The 24934-nt window shown below is 37.3% G+C and overlaps 1 long non-coding RNA gene across 1 annotated transcript in view; it reads right to left on the bottom strand.

The window, feature by feature from the left end:
- Nucleotides 1-24934, bottom strand: part of LOC309846163 — an 80001-nt gene that overhangs the window by 26597 nt on the left and 28470 nt on the right. Inside the window, exon 2 of the long non-coding RNA XR_014301754.1 lies at nt 4359-4416. This is a non-coding gene — a long non-coding RNA (uncharacterized lncRNA). The remainder of the gene's footprint in view (nt 1-4358; nt 4417-24934) is intronic.

The raw sequence follows: 24934 nt of genomic DNA, 5'->3' as shown, positions 1-24934 counted from the left end.
AAGGTGAAGAGAGGGGGTAAGGAGAGTCGAGGTGCCCAAGTCCATTCCAGTGATAAACTGGCAGTCACACCTTTTCAATGACCTTCCCTAGCACTCACAATAATACTAAATTGTAATAAATATTAGCACACCTCATTTACAGGTACCTTCCCAGAGGCTTGAGGACATGGGTAATTAAAAAACACCTAGAGGGGCACCTGGGTGGCTCAGTTGGTTAAGCAGCTGCCTTCAGTCCAGGTCATGATCCTGGAGTTCTGGGATCGAGTCCCAAGTTAGGCTCCCTGCTCTGTGGGGAGTCTGCTTCTCCCTCTGTCCCTTACCAACCCCCCATGCGCTTGCTCGCTCGCTCGCTCTCTCTCTCTCAAATAAATTAAAAAACAAAACAAAAAACTAGAAAATGCTGCAGTGGGAATTTAAATCTAGATCTGCACTAGATGCCCCTTGTTTTCTCAGCCATTAGCTATAATGTGAAGAAGACCTCAGATGTGACAGACCAGGATCCTAATCCTTCCCCATTTCTCACTTAATACCAAAGAATTAATAAGCAATGCATCCTATTCCAAGGGCAGCTGAAAGTGACCCTGAGCACCTAGAGAGAAGATCATTAAGTGACACCATTGGTCATCTTCTAAGGCTTGATTATCCGGTTCATCACTGTTTTCCCCACCTTTGCACAGTGACCAAGGTGAAGAATGCTTAAGTGTCTACCTCAAGTGCCAGTATTTTGTGGCAAGTAGGGCACTGGAAAGAGGGTCAGGGACCTGGAAGCCTAGTCCTGACACTGATTTACCAGAGTTTCTTCATCTGTCAAGTCATGAGGTTAAACTACATAATCAAAGTTTCCTTCTAGCTATTATCTTCCTATAAACCACTGGGGTGTGAGTTTCCTGAAAAACCCAGCATCTGGCACCTAGTAAGTTCTCAATAATAAAGACTCTGACGACATAATGAAAAAATGAATGAACAACAAATATATGGCCCTTACTTCAGTTCCCAGGAATCCTAAACAAGGCTTCCCTTCACTTCAAGGCATGAGAGAGGATGCAAGCTCACTGTTTGCAATGCTAGTGCTTTCGAGCCTTCTAACACACTTCCATCTGGCCCTGATTTTCCATTTTCCCAATTTGGAACAACTTTTCCCATTCATTGGAATCACTTCCTTTCTTATGTTTACAAAACAGATGATTTGGGGATTTTACATAATTCATCCTAAACACAGACTAACTCAAACTGAGTCCAAGTACCACCCACTAACAGCGTGGAATATTGCATTAAATGTAAAAAAACACCATTCTGTGTGCCTTTAAGAACTTAGTGAGGAACTTCAACCTGACAATATTTTTAATCATAGTAATGTTGCCCTTGTGGGGTTCTCCTGAGTGCACCACGGCATGAGTTTATATTCCTAGGCAGAGTTTATAGTGTTTTGGTTCATTATAGTCTGGTTGTTGAAATGAATGCAGAAATATGAGATTTTTAGCATAGTTCCGACTTTCTATTTACATACCTTACTTAGTCCAGATGTAAACTTTTAGAACAGCTGTATCCCTTAGATGCAAAAGATTTATTGGTTGGTTAAGTGCATTCTGAATCCTGCTGGGGTATATTTTGGATTTCTTTTGGCAGGATCAGTGGAGACAGAGTGGGGTAGGCAGAGTAAAAATCTAATTGCTTGCAAAAGTAGGTCTGAGATATAGGTGTAGGGAAAAATTACAGGAGTCATTAAGTAAAACACTTATTTTAAAGTTGGTCAAGGAAAAAAGAAAGCGATTTGGGATTTTTGTTTCATGATTTTCCACCTTTACTATACAAGCAAACAGTTCAGTAGCCTTATACACCAGGTACCTTTTTAAGTACCTTACGTATATGGACATGTGTAAAATTCTTAACACTTCTATTAGCCCTATATCACTTACAAAGAAACAACTGCTTAGAGAAGTAAAGTCATTTGCCTAAAGTAATCCAGTTATGTAAGAGGCATAAATCAGATTTGAAACAAGACAGCCTGGCTTTGGAGTCAATGCTCTTAACAACCACACACCATATCAAGCTGTTCTTGAAGTGCCCTTAATTACTTCAATGGTCTTCTAACTGGCCTACTCACTTCCCATCTTCTATGCCCCCCCTCCAAGCTGTTCTTCACCAGTATCATCTGCTTATAGTGCAGTTTTGACCCATGTCATTCCCCAGCTCAAAATTCTTCAGTGGCTCACAGCTACTCTCAGCTAAATCAAGTGACACAGCCTCACCCCAGTACTCCAAGGCTCTACAACTTTGTCCCAACCTCTCTTTTCAACCTACATCCAAAATCTTTCCCTCAAAAATATTATGTTCTGATTAAACTTAAACCCAGACTGCTGTTCCAAAAAAAAAAAAAATGGTTTTGTTTATTTTATACATATATATATATATATGGTCCTGTCCACCAGTGCATTGAAAACCTTCCCAAAACCAAGGCTAATATAAACCTCACCTTCTCCTTCAATATGCAAAAATCATGTACTCTGTTATAGACTGAGTTATGTCCCTCCAAAATTGCTAATTTGAAGCCCTAACCATGCAGTATGACTATATGTGAAGATAGCACCTCTATGGAGGTAATTAAAATTAAATGAAGGCCTAAGAGTTTTTCTAAACTCAGTGTGTCTGGTGTCCTTACCGAAGAGGAAGAAACACCAGAGATACACGTACAAAGGAAAAGTCATGTGAGGACACAGCAAGAAGGCAGCCATTTGCAAACCAGGAAGAGAGAGGCCTTACCAGAAGCCAATCCTGTTGGTACCTTGATCTTAGACTTCCATCTTCCTCAACTGTACAAAAATAAATTTCAGCTGTTTTAGCCATCCAGCCTGAGGAATTGTGTATGGCAGCCTGAGCAAAGTAATACTCTCCTTCATTCCTTAGGGTAAGAATTATTAATCTTGTGCTCAATGACTGGATTTGAGCCTATTGAGTTTAATAATGCACTATTATGGGATTTTAAAAATTGGGGGAAAAAAACCTCTGGGAAAAAATCACTATTAATGAGAATACAATCACTTCTTTTTTTTTTTTTTTAAAGATTTTATTTATTTATTTTACAGAGAGAGATCACAAGTTGATAGAGAGGCAGGCAGAGAGAGAAAGGGAAGCAGGCTCCCCGCTGAGCAGAGAGCCCGATGTGGGACTCAATCCCAGGACCCTGAGATCATGACCTGAGCCAAAGGCAGCAGCTTAACCCACTGAGCCACCCAGGTGCCCGAGAATACAATCACTTCTGAGGAAAAACAACATCTCTCTATATTTAAATATCACTCATGGTTATTGCACTTTTTCTGGTTCATTATACAGTACAGTTATTTTTTTAATTGTAGATGTTTTGACTGATTTGATAGTGTTTTCTTAGATATTTGAAAGACAATATCCTTTCACATTCTAGAGAACATTCCAGAAAGCAAGCACAGTCTTGATTATGCTATATCTCTTCCCTCCCACAGTCAGTAATTACTCTCTGTTCTTACTCGTATTTAAGAAAAGATGTCAACCATCAGAGTGTGTACAGTTAGTCACACCACAGTTTAGTTTGACACACTGTCCACATTTCTTCAGCATCCCTGAGAAGGTCCATCAGCAAACCAGTTGACAATTATTGCACTTGGGCAGTGACCATCTGAGAGTCATAGAACAACACCATAAGCAAATATTAGAAAAAAATACTAAATTTATTTCTGTTGCCAAAGGACTTTGTATTGATAAATAAACAGAAACAATGGACCAGAAATTGTTGGTAATTGGCAGAAAAGATTACAAAGTGATTTTAGTTTAGTTTTTTTTTAATGCTTTTCTTCATTTCCAAATTTTCTCTGGTGATTAAGTATACTTTTAGAATCAAAGAGGTAAAAAAGAAAGAAATTCTCACTGAACAGAATCTCCATCCAGTCCCCCAGGTCCCTCCTTACTGAGTCTCTATAGATCTACCTTTCCTAATTACCTAATTACCACTATTCTTGTCCTGCTCCTTGGTCATCATTTACATTCATTAGACCAATGTCCATTCCCTCAGGTCAGTCAAATAAATTAACCATATTAATATGAGCTAATGTCTTAATAGGGTTAAGTGCTCTATAACTCTAGTTATCATATTTGAATTTCAGTCATACTTTCAGAAAACACTCCCAAAATGTGGACTCCTTAACCCTGGAACTAGCCAGTGGTCCATGAAAGTGTGAGTAGGGTTACCAGCCTTTCAGTCACTAACCAAAATGTGGTCACTGATTCAGTAGCCCTACTTATACTGGAGTAAATAATTTAGTCCTGTGGTAGCAAATGGACAACCACAGCACCGTGCCAAATTGCCAAGCCTTAGTTTATTCTCTTACCTTTCTCTTAACCACCTTGGTTGATCCATTCACTCTCAATCTGGACAAGTTAAGAGGCCTTGAGAGAGAAAATAAAGTATTTAGATATCTAAGCCTTACTCTGTTGGAACATAATATAACATAATATATTTGAAGAGGAAGAGCTCTTCAAATAAAGAGACATTTTATTTTGTTATGTTTCTCTTAGCACATCTTAAGTTCCAAATGGACTTGCCCCATGACTGTTCCCTTTTCCATCCCCATTTGATGTTTCCCAGGGTCCATAAACTCTGCAATCCATTGTACATGGATATAATCTCTGACTGAAAATAAGAATGCCATTACTTTAGAGCCTCCCAGGCATCCTTCCACCCCACAAAAGACAGTAAAAAATCTTGCTTTGGAAGGAAGAAAGCATAGCATACTAATTAATTTCTCATTGAGACATTCCACTAATTAGTTAAAATAAAATAGTGCCAGGGCTTGGGTTAGAACTATATTTCAGAAACTCAGGCCAGCGTTATTTCCACTACATTAATGATTCTCAACCTTGGCTGCACAATGAAATCACCTATAAAGCTTTAATAATTACTGATGTCCAGTCACACCCCAAGAGATTTTGATTTAATTGTTCTGATGGCCTACGTATCCAGAGCTTTAAAACATCCCCAGGTGGTTCTAATATGCAGCCAAGCTTGCAAACCATTGATCACAGTGTGCTGCCTCTCCTAGTGACTAATGGACAGCCAGCTAGGACACATGGACAGTGAATAAAGTAGATGGTACCTACATTGTTCACCCCAGCTTCCCCTCTGTGCCCCCTCTCCCTACTCACGTATGTGTAGCTATGTGCTTAGCATAAAGAGTTGCTTATTTAACTGATAGATGCTGTCTCTGTCTAGAGCAGGTTTCTTTAAACATTTTCCTGAAGAGCCAGATAGTAAATATTTTAGACTTTCCAAGTCATAGTTTCTGTAGCATCATCCGCTGTATCATTGTAGCAAGAAAGCCATAGAAAATATGTAAGTAATGAACACGGTTGTATTCCCATAAAACCATATTTGTGAAAACAGGCACCCAATCCTCAGCCTATAGTTTGTTGATCCTTTATTTAGATTCTCTAAGGCATATAAAGCAATTACTTTTTTTTTTTTTTAACTGAGACTACAGTAACTCTGATGCCAGTGACCTTAGAATTCCATTGTCATCACTGGAGTGTATTTGCCTGCCTGAAGGAAAGACTTCCTGCAGAATAGTTCTCCTTTGCCTTTTCCTGCTGTTGAATAGAACTACTTTTTCAGGGTGGAAGCCACGGTGTTCCCCAAAAGTCCATATCCACATATGTTCAGTACTTCCATGATATCCCAACAGGGAGGTCTCTCCCTCTGGACACCTCCAGCTCCTTCTTGTACATATATTGATTACATCACTTGTCACTTTTCACACTATTATTTTGCACATTCTATCTCTTGTTCTAGATCATAAGCAACTGAAGGATAGTTACTTTAACTAACACTACTACTTATTATTGTGATTATTATCATTTGCATACATAGGGTGCTTTGCAGCTCAGGCTCATTTTCACTTTCATTAGACCCTTTAATTAAACCCTCCCCTTCTCTCCCCCTGCCCAGGAGACAAATGGAGTCGTTAGTGTTAAGAAATGCCTGGGTGTTAAGATGAGAAAACTAAGACTCAACGAGATTACTGAGCATTAAGAAGCAAAGTCTACACTTGAATCCAGATCTTGTGATTGCAAGGTGTGTTTAATGCAGGAAATTACATATGGATTCAGAGAGCTGTATTCAAATTGATTTGGTAGTGGCTATGAAAATAAAAAAACAACAAAATACTAGCATTTATTGTAAATGTCAAGGCCAAAGAGCATCAGATTAAACAGTCTGTAAAGAAAGCTCAATGACATTAGTGTGGCCAATGTCAACACCCTCGCTGATGAGGCCTGATAGAGAGAAAAAGGCATGTGTTCAACTTGCTTCCATGATGCATTGGATACTGCCAATAAAATTGGGATCATCTAAACTGAATCTAGTCAGCTAATTCTAAACATAAATATTTTTAAAAATAAAAAAAGAAGTTTAATTAATAGTTTTGTAATCTTGAACAACTCATTCAATGTCTCAGAATTTTTGTTTTTTAAACTACAAAAATATGGATACCAGTAATATACTTACCTCTAAGAGTTATTTTGGGAATTAGCGACAATTTGATTAATATTTCTGGTATGACTAAGTGGTCAATACTGACAACTACCATCACTACTAATATCAATACTATTATAATTAACCCTGCTACTATTAATACCACTGATTATCCAGAATTCTTTTCATTCTGTACATGCTTCCATTCATTGTTGTATGTTATATTATATTTAATACACTGCCTTTAATCTGACAGATGCTTAATTAATACTGAATGAATTTAATCAATTAGTTTACTAGTGATTGGTTATATGTACCAATATTTATAAGCTCCTTCCACTATAAACCTTTTAAATCTCCCCAAAAGCAAATGACTCCCTTTTAAAAAGACAATATATAAAAGTAATTTCCTTCTAAACTCAAAGAATGTCCTTTGGCAAGCATACATTCCCAGAAACACTTTACTTAACCACCTGAAATAAGGGAACATAACCCCCAGCTGATTTTCTTATAGAATCATTAATACTTAAAAGTTAACAAAAGCAAAGCTGTCAGCAGAATTTTCTGGATTAGTAGATGTTTGACTTTGGCTGAATCATCAGTAAAAATGATCATTTTCTCTTGACTTACAATCTTTCTTGGATGACATGCCAAAACACTCCTGTAGACCTCTGGATAGGGTCAAAAGTTCAGAGATACCTCATTCAAGCACCCCAGTCACCTCTAATCTGCTCCACTGAGAATTCAGTGAATTGATTAATTAAGACATACTGAACCCCCACTATGTATCATGTACTTTACTGGACACTGAGGTGGTGAAAGAAGCAAAAGACATTATCTATGAGTTCAAGCAGTTTATGATCTGATGAGTAAGAACCAATGTACAATTCTGAAACAGACTCTGTAAAGTATGCACTGGGGTGTTGTCTTAAAATTCCAGAGAGAGAGAAGTATGGGCCAGGATAGGAATAGAAAATTTCCAAAGGCAAATTTCCAACTCCAGACTTCTAGTGGTACATGGAGCAGAGAGGAGCAAGATGGCAGAAGAGTAGGAGACCTAAATTTCATTAGGTCACAAGAATTCAGCTAGATAGTTATCAAACCATTCTGGACATCTACAAACTCAACAGGAGATTGAAGAGAAGAAGAGCAGCAATTCTAAGAACAGAAAAGCGACCACTTTCTGGAAGGTGGAATGTGCTGAGAAGTGAATCCAAGGTGATATATGGGAAGATAGACCACAGGGGAGGAGCCGGATCCTGGCAAGTGGTGAAGCAGTGGAGCACAAAATCAGAACTTTTAGAAGTCTGCTTCACTGAGGGATGTCACTCCAGAGGTTAAGCAGGGAGTGGAGCCCTCACAGGGAGAGTGTGGCCTCAGGACCCGTGGGGTCACAGAAAGAGCAGGTATGCCTGAGTGTGGCAGAGTTCCCAGGTATCGAAGAGGGGAAGCCAACTACAGAGACAGAGCTGAGGAGGGGGCTCTCATTTCGGGGTTATCTTAAATCATGATCCAAGGCATAGTCGGGCCACTGCTCTTCAAGGAGAGACCCCACAGATGCCAGAAGCAGGGAGACTCACCCTCCTCCTCTGGGAGGAGCAGCAGAGGAGTGAGGAGCAGGAATCTGCTGGGTTTGGAGACTCCAAATGGCACCATGACCCAGAGACAGAAATGCTCAGTCACAGGCCAGGTGAGCACAGACTGTGGCCAGAGACCAGGGAGATGGAAGGGATTGACTGCTTTTCTCTGAGGGTGTACTGAGGAGTGGGGCCCGAGCTCTCGGCCCCTACGAGCCAGAGATTGAGAGGCTGCCATTTTCATACTCCTCCTCCAAAACTGTACAGAAAGCATTCAGAGAACAAAATTACCAAGAGTGAACCGGAGCAGATTACTTAGCCTGGCCTCAGGCAAGGGCAGTGCAATTCCGCCTCTAGCAAAGACATTTGAGAATCACTGCAACAGGCCCTTCCCACAGATCAGCAAGAACATCCAGGCAAGACCAAGTTCACCTATCAATGAGAACTGTGGAACTCCAGAGCTAGGGGAATGCAGCACATAGAATTCATGACTTTTTTCCCATGATTCTTTAGTCTTTCAAAGTTAAAATTTTTAAATTTTGTTTCTTATTTTATTTTATTATTTTTTCTCTTTCCTATTTTAACCTCTTTTAACTACTTTATCTTATCAATACCTTTTTAAAAATATTTTTAAATTTTCATTGTTATAGTCATATTCTATCTCTTCATTGTATTTAACCTTATTTTTGTATACATGTAAGTTTTTCTTTCTTTAAAATTCTGGGGTATTGTTTCCTCTAACATATCAAAATATACCCTAAATGTATGATGTGGCTTTGTTCTAGTCTCTAGCCTAATCACATTCTCTTTTTTTTTTTTCAACCAACTTCTTATCAATTCTTTGTTTAAAATCTTTTTTAATTTTATTTTAATACTCATATTCCATCCCGTCATCGTGTTTACCCTTATTTGTGTGTGTGTGTGTGTGTGTGTGTGTATATATATTTTTTTCCTTTCTTTTTCCTTTCTTTAAAATTTTGGGAGGTAGTCTCTTCTAACAGACCAAAATATACCCCAAATCAAGTGTGTGGCTCTGTTTTATCCACAAATCTATATGTATATAGATAGATGATAGATAGATAGATAGATAGATTTTTTTTTTTCCTCCTTTCTTCTCTCCCCAGTTTTGGGTCTCTTCTGATTTGGTTAGTGTATATTTTTCTGGGGTTGTTACTGATACTTTTAGTATTTTGTTCTCTCATTCATCTATTCTTATCTGGATAAAATGACAAGGCAGAAAAACTCACCTCAAAAAAAAGAGCAAGAGGCAGTACCAATGGGTAGGGACCTAATCAATACAGACATTAGTAAGATGTCAGAACTAGAGTTCAGAATGATAATTATCAAGATGCTAGCTGATCTTGGAAAAAAGCATAGAATATATTAGAGAATACCTTTCTGTGGAAATAAAAGAAATAAAATCTAACCAATTTGAAAACAAAAAGCTATTAATGAGGTGCAATAAAAAATGGAGATTCTAACCGCTAGGATAAATGAGGCAGAAGAGAGAATAAATGATATAGAAGACCAAATGATGGAGAATAAAGAAGCTGAGAAAAAGAGAGATAAACAACTACTGGACCATGATGAGAGAATTAAAGAGATATGTTATACCATAAGATGAAACAATATTAGAATAATTGGGATCCCAGAAGAAGAAAGAGAGAGGGGCAGACGGTATATTGGAGCAAGTTATAGCAGAGAACTTCCCTAATTTGGGGAAGGAAACAAATATCAAAATCCAGGTGGCACAGAGAAGCCCCCCTCAAAATCAATAAAAATAGGTCAACACCCCATCATCAACTTACAAATCTCAGTGACAAAGAGAATATTCTGAAAGCAGCTCAGGAGAAGAGGTCTGTAACATACAATGGTAGAAATATTAGTTTGGCAGCAGACCTCTCCACAGAGAGCTGGCAGGCCAGAAATGACAGGCAGGAAATATTCAGAGCACTAAGTGAGAAAAATATGCAGCCAAGAATACTATATGCAGCTAGGCTGTCTGTCACTGAAAATAAAAAGGGAGGTAAAAAGCTTCCAAGACAAACACACTTCTAGTGGTACATGAACCTGTGAAGAGCACTGGCATCTGGTCAGGCGTTCAAGGAGGTAATGGCTGGAAGAAGAGGAAGAGGATTTACCATCCAGCTCAAAAGAAGATCTGAAGAGCAAATTCCTGAAGATTTCTGCTCTAGGCTATAAGTCAGGGATCCATACGATTCTGTGACTCTTTCCTCCTCTAAGTCTTTGGGGTCTGCACTGTTCAGCCAGCAGATGAGTGCCAAGAGAGTAAGAATCACATGAAGAAGGTTTTTATGGACAAACCTGAAAAGGGGCACATAACTTCTGTTTTTTCATTAGTCAAAACTCAGTCATGTGGTCACCTTGAACCACAAGAAAGACAAGAAAAATGTAGTCTACCTGTATGCTCAGGAGGAAGAAAATACATTGATATTAAAGAGCACTAGCCATGTATTCCATAGGGTGCCATTCTGGCCATCAAACTTCTAGTTCATTCTTCTTCAACATATTGAACATACTTACATTCTCCCAAAGAACACAACACAGAGTCCTATCTAGTAACTGCACCAAACTCAAAAGTCTGAATCCACTAAATTCAGCATATCTGATTCAATCCTTTCTGTCGAACCTGGATATATCTCCTTATGGTCTAGTAACCTTGGAGCTACATGGAATATGTAATTGTGTAATAATTGAAGGATTACCAAAATAATAATACTCATTCAGAAAAAGGAAGGATGGGAGATACACAGAAGTGATTGTCCATAGCAATTCTTAAATCTCCCCTGGAAAGGCAGTTGAAGAGCTTTTAAAATGGGAGTGGGGAAGATTAGTTGACTGGGTATTGATGCTGCCATTGGGAGAAGATCTCCTGTCCATTTGTTGCTATTGCAACTGGCTCCTCCTTGGGAAGTACTTCTTTACCCACTATCTTCTGTGGCCGTATCTTAAGTGAATGTTTGTGCTTTTTTGGAGCAGTCCAAATTTCACAGCCAGTGTCTTATTGATGCAAATATGAGGAACTGAAGAAAACATAAAAGCATTATCAGTCCTGAGTCACAGTTTTTTTGATGTGACAATGCATTAGAAAATGTGGTAGATTTATGATATATTTCCTTCTTGTCAGTTTCTCATGCAAATACACACAAAGTCTCTCCTACATAGAGGAGAACATGAATATTGGTGAGCATTACTGGTTTCTGCTAAAATTACCCATTGTGCAAAAAGGGGGAGAAATACGTATATGCATTTATATTTGCTTGTCATTTTAAAAATAAACCGTAAAAGGATAAACACAGTAAGGAAGGGAAAACAGAGTGAATAGAGACAGGGGTGGGAGCCAGATTTTCTGTTTATATTTGTTAACATTGTTTGGATTTTTGAACCACATAAATGTATTACCATTTACAAAAAATAGCAACTTTTAAAATGAATGTAAAGAAAACCTGGTGCTCACATACATCCAAACAGTCTGTCTTCCTTCATCTTTTCAGTAGCATCAATTCTCTCTGTGGGCTTCACTGTCATGTTTACTTATACCAATTTTACAAAGCAGATAGAATCAGGGAAAGAACCACATGGTAAGATTCACTCCTAAATCCTCAGCCCAAGAGCATAACTCTCTCTAGCTCCGCAGAGGGGGCATGGCAAGAATTGGGCACATAGCTATAAGTGTCCCTAAAAGAAGATTACAGCAATGATTACTCAGAAGAAGATATTGAGCCATGGCATTCTTCGGCATTGGCATACATATAAACAGTCTTTTTTTTAAAGGTCACATTTAGGTAAGTAGAAAGAAAGAGAAAGGAATTTCCAGACCAGACTACAAGAGAGAACTGTGATACTAACCCACCCAAGAATGAAATTTAATCTGTAGTCCATACTCAGCCACCAAAAATGAAGCAGGAAACTAGGTAACACAAAGTGCCTTTGAAGCCAGTCAATATACAAGGCATAGTTCTACAAGTGTGTTCTAGAGTGATCAGCTACAATAGGTGCCTCCATATATTAAAGGGCAGTTTTAAAGAAGAGGGAAGGAAATTGGTCCACTTGGTCCCAGAAAACAGAAAAAGAAGTCTGATGAAAGTTCCAGAGTTATATTTTTTCTTAAATTAAGAAAGTTTTAAGACAGTTTTCTAGAGATGGGATGTACCACTTTACCACACTTTACCACATTGAAGAAGGAGTGCCACAGAAACACAGGGTCAACTGGCTTGAGGTATTGTTGGGGCATTTGGGACAGGTGGTTTCTGAAGCTCCTGTGATTCAGTGCCTTGTGGATGACTCTGGCACTCTCTCTATTATTCTCTCCTTTCTGTGCCACTGCTTGAACACCATGCCTGGGGTGTGGACCAAGTAGTAGTTATAGTCAAACACAGTTATCATCTCTGAAACCACAGCTGCAAGTAGCAATGGTATGTGGGAAAAAATATATTTTTTTGCCTTTAACACACCAAGGAATAGGCTGTAGAGTGTGTATTACAGAACTCCATGCAAAAGATTCAAAGCCATTAAAAATTATTATTATTATTATTATTATTATTATTATTATCTTTTTAATATATTAATATATTTTTTTGCCTTTAACACACCAAGGAATAGGCTGTAGAGTGTGTATTACAGAACTCCATGCAAAAGATTCAAAGCCATTAAAAATAATAATTATTATTATTATCTTTTTAATGGCTTTGAATAATAATAATTATTATTATTATTATTGAATCCTTTCATAGGTATGTTTGAGGATTTTTTTAAGTATTAAATCATTTAATCCTTTTGGAGGAGGTAGCCTTTGAGCAAATGCTTAAAAAATAAACAAGACATTGACATGTCAATATAGTGAGCAGATGGAATATAATGACTGAGTTCAAGTCATAGGTGAAGCCTGTGTCATTTCATAACAAAGTCTCAATCATATCCTTAAATTCTCTATGGTACTGGAGAATTTTGGTTCAGTACTCATCAGATGAAGAATGATGTCTGCAGACACAAAAGATGTCAGAAAATTCAGAAAATTCCTTAGGGTAATCATTTATCAACATGTAGCTCCAGGGAGAATGGAGTAAACAGGTTTTTTTTTAAGTTACAGAGTTTGGAGAGATTTGGAGAGCTGGGTATTAAATATTCTGCTCTATATCAGGATCTGTTAAACCTTCAGGGATAGACTGAAATGTTTTTGTTGTGGTGGTTGAGCATGAAGATAAATAGATTGAGCCAACCAGATTGGCAAGTCTCTTCACAGTTCAACAGCTCATATCTAAGAATCACAAATAATTCCAAATCACAAACCCCTAAGAAAGATTTTGGATTCTAATAGCAAAGGAGAATGGTAAAGAAAGGGGATCATAGCCAGAGAATCCTCATTCCAAGTCCAAGTTTTGCAATAAGTGTTGATAACACTTGGACACAATCTCTAATCCTCCAATTTGGCAAGGCTCTTTTGATGGATGTGAAGAGGCACTGCTTTGATTCCCCCCTTCAAGGAAGGTCTGGTTGACCCCGTTGCTGGAACTGCTATTACAGAATGCCTTCAGTTGTCAACCCTCCAAGGATTGCCTCAGGTGTAGAGCTTCTTTGCCCAAGGTGATACCTTCCTGGTATGGCTCATATCCAAAAGAGGGAGGCTGGACTAGAAAGTCCTGGTTATTGTAATCAAATTGGGACAGCCCTGATGGATCATTATAGCTCCAGAGTTTCTTGTGGTGTTGGTTTAAGTGACCAGAAACTGAGTTTGCCTATGACAGCTCCACTTCTCCCCCTGCCCTCTCCTGCATATGCCCCTTTCTTTCCACAGGTGTTGATTCTAAGGACATTCCCTAGCAAATATTCTGTGTACTAAATCTCTCTGGCAGGGTCAGATGGAACTGGAACTTTCCACAGATCACTAATCACTGAGCTAGGGCTTAACTGAATCATCTGTCAACAAAACAAAGGTTAAATTTGCATAGAATGACCTTAAAAAATTGGTTTACCTCTTTGGGCATTAGCTTTCCATCTACAAAATGGGAGCACTGCATATAAGGCTCTTCTATATCTATAAGCCCATATCATATGGAATCTGCACAGTGGCCAGGCAGAACAAGAAAGCACTATCTACACAGGGTGAATCCAGAAACTGAAAAATTCAACCTGATTAAAATGTTATTTTCCAACCCTTAGATGCCTACTGTGTCATATTTCTGCCCCATGATTTAGACTTTAAATCTGTCAATAGCTGAAATATAAGGAAGCACTTGTGAAGTTTAGATATATCAATTCTTTTCACAAGAACAGGCTTGGAGGAAGGAAAGTAACAAGGGGAGAAAAAAAGAAGTCTGGTCTCTGCAGAGGAGTAAAGGTTTAAATTGTAGAAACAAATTGTCCTGAATCAAACATATTTGTATTGGGAACAGCGTTGGGTACATGAGGGAGTGTACCTAATGTTTAATGCTCTTCAATCTAAACTCATCCTTTTTTCTCATAACCACTACTGATTATGCTGAGAAGTATTATAGAGCAAGCACTAAAATCCAAATGGCCTACTTCTGAGTCAAAGTCTGCAACAACTAGCTGTCCCACTCAGGACAATCTAGGCGTTCTGAAATAAATTCCTCTTCTGTAAGATGGGCATTTTAGACATTTCTTTGCTTCTCAGTAGGGATACTGGGAAGATGAAATGACATGTGCATATAAAAATACCTTGTTAAGTAAAAAAGCATCACACACATGCAATATATTTTTGTCATTTCTTTATTTCCAGTTGTCACAGTCAGAAAGTCTCCCTGGTCATTGAACTCATCTTAACTTCAGCAGCTTTCAAGAAAACAAAAGTCAAATTTCCTCAAGGAAAAGAGTATTCTGGGAAGATAGTGGGGTGGTGGGAAACATTAGGAAATGTTCTGTTTACCTAGAAAACAATTGTATGGGCAGAATTTATCTGATTTAACTATTTTGGAACTCTGGAGTCTATTGAAGGTTTTCAACTTCCAGAGTAAGTCTTGGAAAGCAAAGAACAGCTCATTTCATTCAATTTCAACTCTTAGATAGTAGCAGCTACCACCCCCTACCCTCAAGCCCCATGGCAGGCAGCTATGAATACATTCCAAGAGCAGATTCTACTAAAAGCCAGACAAAAAGGGCTCTGTCCTACAAATATCTGAGATCTATGCTTCTGATCACAGTCATGCAAAGAGGTGGGTGACCTTATTCTTACACTTCCTCCCATTGCTGGAGGCCCCTCCTCTCTGGCTGAAATGAATTTCAGGGGACTTAAAAGGTTCTTTTTCTTCCTCCCTTCATTTTTCTCTTTTTCCTCTTTTGGAGACTAGACATTAAAGATGGGGACATTGAAAAACAACTGCAAACACAGGGAAAGTTAAAAAGTATATTCCCAAGGAAAAGCACAGACTCAGAAAAAGCCTGAAGAGACCTATGTTTACATCTCTTCTAATCTTTGGCATAGAAAGAGTCTGCCTTGGGGTGCCTGGGTGGCTCAGTGGGTTAAGCCTCTGTCTTCGGCTCATGTCATAATACCAGGGTCCTGGGATTGAGCCCCACATCAGGCTCTTTGCTCAGCAGGGGTCCTGCTTCCCCCGCCCCGCCTACCTTGATGGCTACTTGTGATCTCTCTCTATATATCAAATAAGTAAATAAAAATCTTTAAAAAAATAGTCTGCCTCAAAACAAAACAAAACAAAAAAATTAACTAGCAAACCCATGGAGAAAGGTAGAATCTAATTTCCAGAACTAACGCATCATTAAATTTGAATATTCAATCTTTAATATAAAATCACAAGGTATATAAAGAAAAAGAAAAATAAGGCACATTCAAAGGAAGAATAATCAATAGAAACTATCTTTAGAAAAGGACTTGATGGAGAATCTATTAGACAAAGACTTTAAAACAACTTTTTTTTTAAGATTTTATTTATTTATTTGATAGACAGAGATGACAAGTAGGCAGAGAGGTAGGCAGATAGGCAGGCAGAGGGACAGGCAGAGAGACAGGAGGAAGCTGGCTCTCCACGGAGCAGAGAACCCAATGCAGGGCTCGATCCCAGGACCCTGGGATCATGACCTGAGCCGAAGGCAGAGGCTTTAACCCACTGAGCCCCCCAGATGCCCCTAACTTTCTCATAGATGCTCAAAGAGCTAAAAAATAATGTGAAGAAGACAAGAAAAATGGGGTATGAACAAAATGGAAATATCATTAAAGAGATTTTATAAAAACTTAGAAAGAAACCAAAAAGAAATTCTAAAGTAAAAAGTATAATAACTGAAATGAAAATTTCACTGAAAGGATTCAAAGACAGATTTGAGCAGATAAAAGAAAGAATCAGCAAACTTAAAGATAAGATCATTGACAGTATTCAGTCTAAAGAACAAAAGGAAAAAGATTAAGGAAAAGTGATTAGGGTCAAAAAGACATATGGGACACCAAGGGACAGACATACACATTTGGGAGTCTCAGAATAAGAAATGACAATAAAATGGGGAGCATCACGTTACCTGATTTCAAGCTTTACTACAAAGCTGTGATCACCAAGACAGCATGGTACTGGCATAAAAACAGACACATAGACCAGTGGAACAGAGTAGAGAGCCCAGGTATGGACCCTCAACTCTATGGTCAAATAATCTTCGACAAAACAGGAAAAAATATACAGTGGAAAAAAGACAGTCTCTTCAATAAATGGTGCTGGGAAAACTAGGCAGCTATATGTAGAAGAATGAAACTCGACCATTCTCTTACACTGTACACAAAGATAAGCTCAAAATGGATAAAAGGCTTCAGTGTGAGACAGGAATCCATCAGAATCCTAGAGGAGAACATAGGCAGTAATCTCTTCGATATCAGCCACAGCAACTTCTTTCAAGATATGTCTCCAAAGGCAAAGGAAACAAAAGCGAAGATGAACTTTTCGGACTTCATCAAAATCAAAAGCTTCTGCACAGCAAAGGAAACAGTCAAGAAAACAAAGAGGCAACCCACGGAATGGGAGAAGATATTTGCCAATGACAGTACAAACAAAAGGTTGATATCCAGGATCTATAATGAACTCCTCAAACTCAACACACACAAAACAGACAAGCATATCAAAAAATGGGCAGAAGATATGAACAGAGACTTCTCCAATGAAGACATACAAATGGCTATTAGACACATGAAAAAATGTTCATCATCACTAGCCATCAGGGAGATTCAAATTAAAACCACATTGAGATATCACCTTACACAAGTTAGAATGGCCAAAATTAGTAAGACAGGAAACAACATGTGTTGGAGGGGATGTGGAGAAAGGGGAACACTCTTCCACTGTTGGTGGGAATGCAAGTTGGTGCAGCCTCTTTGGAGAACTTAAGTTCTCCAGTTCTTGGAGTTCTTTGGAGTGTGGAGATTCCTCAAGAAATTAAAAATAGAACTTCCCTATGACCCTGCAATTGCACTCCTGGGTATTTACCCCAAAGATACAGATTTCATGAAAAGAAGGGCCGTCTGTACCCCAATGTTTATAGCAGCAATGGCCATGGTCGCCAAACTGTGGAAAGAACCAAGATGCCCTTCAACGGACGAATAGATAAGGAAGATGTGGTCCATATACACTATGGAGTATTATGCCTCCATCAGAAAGGATGAATACCCAACTTTTGTAGCAACATGAATGGGACTGGAATAAATTATGCTGAGTGAACTAAGTCAAGCAGAGAGAGTCAATTATCATATGGTCTCACTTATTTGTGGAGCATAACAAATAGCATGGAGGACATGGGGAGTTAGAGAGGAGAAGGGAGTTGGGGGAAATTGGAAGGGGAGGTGAACCATGAGAGACTATATGGACTCTGAAAAACAATCTGAGGGGTTTGAAGAAGCGGGGGGGGGGAGGTTGGGGTACCAGGTGGTGGGTATTATAGAGGGCATGGATTGCATGGAGCACTAGGTGTGGTGCAAAAATAATGAATACTGTTATGCTGAAAATAAATTAAAAAAAAAAAAGAAATGACAATAGGAATATTTGAAGAAATAATGCTTAAAAACTTCCCAAAGCTGATGAAAGTCTTGAATATAAACATCTCAGAAGCTCAAGAAACTGCAGGGAAGATAAACCCAAAGAGATCCACACTGAGATACATTATAATCAACTATTTGAAAGACAAAGACAAAGAATCCTGAAAGCTGCAAGAAAGAAGACACTTGTCATGTATAAAGGATTCTCAATAAATAATCAGCAGACTTTTCATCAGAAACCTTGGAAGGCAGAAGACAGTGAACATACATATTCAAAGTCCTAAAAAGAAAAACTGTTAATCAAGAATCTTAAACCATCAAAACTGCCCTTCAAAAGTGAGGGAGAAATTAAGATAGTCCCAAGTGAACAAGAGCTTAGAGAGTTCATTACCATGACAAATGCTCTGTAAGAAATTCTCAAGAGAGTCCTGTGAGATGAAATGAAAGGACACTAGATAATAACTATTAGCCATATGAAGAAAGATCTCAGTGAAGGTAAATATATGGGCAGTTATAAAAGCTAGTATTATTGTAACAATGGTTTGCAACCCTTTTTGTTTTCTACATGATTAAAGAGACTCATAGTTTTTAAAAAGTATTAGTCTAAAACTTAGTGTTATTATAAATTGGGTGCAAAATTGCACATTATCTTTTCTACAAAATTTAAGAGACTAAAGAATTTTTAAAAATCATTAGTTATATTTTTGGGCATGCGATGTATAAGAATATAAATTCATGACATCAATAACTTACCAAAAGTGGTGGGGACAGAACTGTAAAGGAGCAGAGTTTTTGCATATTACTGAAGTTAAACTGCTATAAATTCAAATAAGAATGCTATAACTTTAAGATGTTACCTTTAATCTCCATGATAACCCCAAAGTGAATGGCTATTGAATATATACAAAAGAAAATAAGAAATAAATTTAAACATTTTATTACAAAATAAAAAACACCAAAAAAGAAAGTATGCAATAAATGGGGGGCAAAATATGTATAAGGCAAATAGAAAACAAACAGCAAGTGACAGAAATCAGTTTTTCCTGACAGTAATTACTTTAAATGTAAATGGATTCAATTTTCCAATCAAAAGACAGAGATTGCCAGAATGGATTAAAACTCATGTTGCAACTATATTTCATTTATAAGACACTCCATTTAGATCCAAAGACAAAAATAAGTTGAAAGTAAAAGGATGAAAAAATGTAACAAAAAATGGAAAATTGAACAATACTACATAAGACTAAAATATCTGAGGTGAAATAGACATTAAAACAAACCCAAAAAATGAGACAAAGTATTGATAATAAAAGATTCAATAGAACAAAAAGATATAACTATTAAAAAAAATTATACATTTAGTGACAAATCATTGAAATATATAAATCAAAACTGACAAAATTGAAAGGAAAAATGAGCAGATCTATAGTAAGAGTTGAAGACATTAATCCCCCACTTTCAATAATGGGTAGAACACTCAGACATAAGTAAGAAAATACAAGACTTAATACAGTGAACTGAATATTTCTAACATATTTACAGAACATTCTACCCTACATCAATAGCATACACATTCTTATCAAAGGCAAAAAGGGACATTTTGTGGAATAAACCATATGTTAGGCCACAAGTAAAATCTTAATAGATGTATCTGTAATGATAGAGATACTATACAAAAATTTTACACCAACTACAACAAGATGAATATGAAGTTAGAAAGTAATAACAGAAGTAAAACTGAAAAATGGACAAATTTTTGGATATTAAACAACAAGCTCTTAAAACACCCAAAAGATCAAAAGAGAAATCACAATGGAAATTAGAAAATATCTAGAGAGAAAGGGCACCTGAGGCACCTGGGTGGCTCAGTTGGTTAAGCATCTGCCTTCAGCTAAGGTCATGATCCCAGGGTCTTGGGATCAAGCCCTGAATAGGGCTTCCTGCTCAGCAGAAAGCCTTCATCTTTTCCCTCTCCCTCTGCCTGTGCTCTCTCTCTCCCTCTCTCTCTCTGTCAAATAAATTAATTTTTTAAAGGAAAAAAAATACTTAGAGATGAATGAAAATGAAAACACAAACATACCAAAGCTTGTAGAACATAATGAAAGCTAAGGGGAAATTTTATAGCTGCAAACTATAAGCAATTTATATAAACTAAAAAAAAGAAAGAAAGAAAGAAAAGAAAAGAAGAAAAATCTGAAATCAAAAACCTAACCTTGCAACCTAAATTTGGTTGAATTTAGAATTTAGAAGAAGGAAGGAAATAATAAAGATTAGAACAAAGACCACAAAATAGAAATTTTTTTTAAATAGCAGAAAATTAATGAAATCAAAGATTGATTCTTTGAAAAGATTAGCCAAATTGACAAGCTTAGCTAGCTAAACTAAGAATAAAGAGAAAAAAAAATCAACTTGCTAAAATCAGAAATGAAAATAGGGACATTACTACCAAACTTATAGAAATAAAAAGAACTATTCCTAGGTATCTTGTAGTTTAGGTGCAGTTGTAAATGGGATTGATTCCTTAATTTATCTTCCCTTGGTCTCATTGTTAATGTAGAGAAATGCAACTGATTTCTGTGCATTGTATTTGCTGTATGAGTTCTGGCAATTCTGGGGTAGAGTCTTTGGGTTTTCCATATAAAGTAACATGGCATCTGTGAAGACTGAGAATTTGACTTTTCCCTTGCCAATTTTAATGTCTTTTGTTTTGTCATCTGATTACTAGTATTATGTTGAACAATAGTGATAAGAGCAGACATCCCTGTCGTGTTTCTGACCTTAGGGGGAAGGCACTCAGTTTTTCCCCATTGAGAGTGATATTCATTATGGGCTTTTCATAGATGGCTTTTATGATATTGAGGTATGTTCCCTCTAACCCTACACTGTGGAGAGTTTTAATCAGGAAATGATGCTGTATTTTCTCAATGCTTTTTCTGCATCAGTTGAGGGGATCATATGGTTCTTATCCTTTATTTTATTAATGTGATGTATAATGTTGATTTGTTTGCGAATGTTGAACAACCTTGCAGCCCAGGAATAAATCCCATTTGGTCGTGGTGAATAACCCTTTCAATGTACCATTGGATCCTACTGGCTAGTATCTTGCTGACTATTTTTTACATCGATGAGGATGGAACTTGAGGGTATTGTGCTAAGTGAAATAAGTCAGTCGGAGAAAGACAATTATCATAAGGTTTCATTTATATGTGGAATATAAAAAACAATGCAGAAGATCATAAAGAAGGGTGGAAAAACTGAATACGAAGAAATCAGAGAGGAGACAAACCATGGGAGACTTAACTATAGGAAACAAACTGAGGATGGCCTAAGGGGAGGTGGATGGGGGAATGGGGTAACTGGGTGATTGACATTAAGGAGAATATGTGATGTGATGAGCACTGGGTGTTATATGCAACTGATGAATTGTTGAACACTACATCTGAAACTATTGAATTTAAAATAAAAAAGAATTATAAAAGGGTACTATGAACTATTGTATGCTTTAAAAATTTGATAACTTGATTGAAATGCACAAATTCTAGAAACACCAAATTTATCAAGACTGAATTATGAAAAATTAAAAAATCTGAAAAGATCTATAACTAGTAAGAAGACTGAATCAGTAATCAAAAATCTCTCAACAAGGGAAAGCCCTAGACCTAGGGGCTTCACTGATGAATAGAGAAAGAATATATTTCATCATAATAAAAAGCCATTTGTGGAAAGCCCGTGGTGATCATATTCAATTGTGAAACACTGAATGCTTTTCCTCTAAGACCAACAATAAAGTAAGGATGTTCATTTTCACCATTTCTATTTACCATAGAACTGGAAGTTCTAGCCAGAGAAAATTAGGCAAGAAAAGAAAATAAAAAGAAATGAAGAAGTAAAATTATTTCTGTTTGCCAAAGATATGAACTTAGATGTAGAAATTCTTAACAATTCTATGAAAAACAAATGAATACAATCAAAAAGAAAAAGAAACAAACAAAACCCATTAGAATTAATAAAAGCATTCAGCAAAGTAACAGGATAAAAAGTCAACACACAAAAGTCAGTTGTTTTCCTATATGCTAATAGTGAAAAATCTGGAAAAGAAATTATAAAGACAAGGTGTTTAAAAATAGTATCAAGAAGAACAAAATTCTTGGGAAATAACTTAACCAAAAAGGTAAAAGTTTTATACAATAAAAACTACAAAATATTTCTGAAAGAAATTTAGACATAAATAAATGGAAAGACACCTCATTAATGATCTGTAATACTTAATATTATTAAGATGTCAATAGTACCCAAAGCAATCTACAAAGTCAAAGCAATATCTAGCAAAATTCCAATTAACTTTTTATACAGAAATAGAAAAGCCCATCTTAAAATTCTCTAAAGACCCCCAAATAGCCAAAGCAATCTTGAGAAATAAGAACAAAACTGGAGGATTCGTATTTCTGATTTTAAAACAATACAAAGAGAAAGTAAACAATACAGTACGATAGTGACATAAAGATCAACATGTAGACGAATGGAATAGAGTAGAGAGACTGGAAATAAACTCTTATGTTTATGGTCAAATGATTTTTAACAAAGGTGCTGAAAGCATTTAATGGGGAAGGACAGTCCTTTCAACAATTGGTTCTGGATATCCAAATGCAAAAGAGTGAAATTGGACCTTGTACCTAATGCCATAGACAAAAATTAACCCAAAATGGATCAAATACTTAAATGTAAGACTTAAAACTGTAAGAACTCCCAGAAAAGAATACAGCAAAGACTTCATGACATTGGATTTGGTAATTTTTGAATCCAACACCAATATCACAGACAACAACAACAACAACAAAAATAGACAAATTGGACTTCATGAAAATTTTTTTTAATTATGCTTCAAAGGATGATGGCCACAGTTAAAAAGCAACCACAGAATGGGAGAAAATACTTGTAAATTACATATCTGATAGAGAACTAATATTCAGAACATAGAGAGAACTTCTAAAACTTAACAATAAAAAAGCAACAACCCAATTCAAAAATGGGCAAAGGACTAAAACACTTCTGCAAAACAGATAGACACATGACCAATAAGCAGACGAAAAATGCCCAATATCTCAAATCATAAGGAAATGCAAGTCAAAACTGCAATGAGTCATTACAATGGCTACCATGAAAAGAACAAAAGCAGCAAGTATTGGGGAGGTTGTGGAGAAAATGGAATCTTTGTGCATCATTTTTTGGAAGAGTATAATGATATAGCTGCTGTGGAAAACAGAATGGCATTTTCTTAAAAAGTTAAAAATAGAGGGGTACCTGGGTGGCTCAGTGGGTTAAAGCCTCTGCCTTCAGCTCAGATCGTGGTCCCTGGGTCCTGGGATTGAGCCCCACATCAGGCTCTCTGTTCAGCGGGGAGCCTGCTTCCTCCTCTCTCTCTCTCTCTCTGCCTGCCTCTCTGCCTACTTGTAATCTCTGTCAATTAAATAAAATCTTTAAAAAAAATTTAAAAATAGAATTAACATACAATCCAGCAATTCCACTTCTGGATATATACCTAAAAGAGTTGAAAACAGGGTCTCAAGGAGATATATATTCATTGCAGCATTATTCACAAAAGCTAAAATTTGGAAGCAACCCAAGTGTCCTTCAGCAGATGAATATACAAGAAAATGTGGCATACACATACAATGAAATATTACTCTGTTTTTAAAATAAAGGAAATTCTGAAATATGCTATAACATGGATGAAACTTGAATAATACTATACCAGGAGAAATAAATCAGTCAGAGAAAAATACTGTATGATTCTAATTTACTTAGAGAGCTAAACCTATAGAAATGGATAGTAGAATGTTATCCAAGGTCTGAGTGGCTGGGAGAAGGGAAAATTATTGCTTATTGAGTACAGGGTTTTAGCTTTATAAGACATAAAGGGTTATAGAGATAGATGCTCCTGAATGTTTTACATCATAAATGCACTTAATACCACTAAAGTGTACACTTGAAAATGATTAAAATGATAAATTTTATGTAATATATGTTTTATTACAATCTAAAAAAATAAATAGACTACCAGGGAAGATGACAGAGTAGGACCCTGAGCTCCCCTCATCCCACGGATACAACTAGGTAACACTCACATCAGTGTAAATAACCAGAAAAATGACCCAAAGACTGGTAGAACAAACTCTCCACAGCTAAATGTAGAGAAGCGGCCACATCAAAGAGGATAGGAAGGGTGGAGACAAAGTTGGGAGCTAAACTGACCGCAGGGCTCTCCAAAGGAGGGAGGGACACCTCCGGTGCAGAAAGGAGAAAGAAACTGACCCTCACACCAGGGAGCCCACACAGGAAGACAAATTCCCATAACATATGTCTTTGAAAACTAGGCAGACCAAATATCATGAGTTCTTACAATCAGTGAGGCTTAACACCTAGAATTTTAAAAATCAGTGGACTCAACTATGGGAGAGCCAGAAGGCTAAAGTCCCTGCCCTTAAAGAGACAGCACAAAAAACAGTCTTATAGAGATATATCATAGAAGCAGCATTTGAAAAATGCCTGGAGTATGCAGGAGGTGCATTTACTTACTAATCTCAAAGCATGTACTGGATGAACAGGGATCATTGGGAGACTTCTCCAAGAACAAAAGAGCTGGCAGGAACCATTCCCCTCCCCTGCCCCACAGCCTAGCCATATGAGAACAAGCATAGCACCAACACTTGCTACTCAACTTCCTAAGAGTGCACCCTAACCTGCATTTTCCTGTGGGTATTCCCCCTCCACCCATGCCTTGGATCCAGAGATCCTTCCACAGCAGACCCATGTTAACCTGACTGACACTGAAGGCCTACCTCTGTGTTTTCCTTT

Source organism: Mustela nivalis, assembly GCF_964662115.1.
Source record: "Mustela nivalis genome assembly, chromosome: 1".
Lineage (NCBI taxonomy): Eukaryota > Metazoa > Chordata > Mammalia > Carnivora > Mustelidae > Mustela > Mustela nivalis.
Note: the sequence above shows the minus strand (reverse complement) of the source record. Positions and strands in the feature narration are given on the sequence as shown.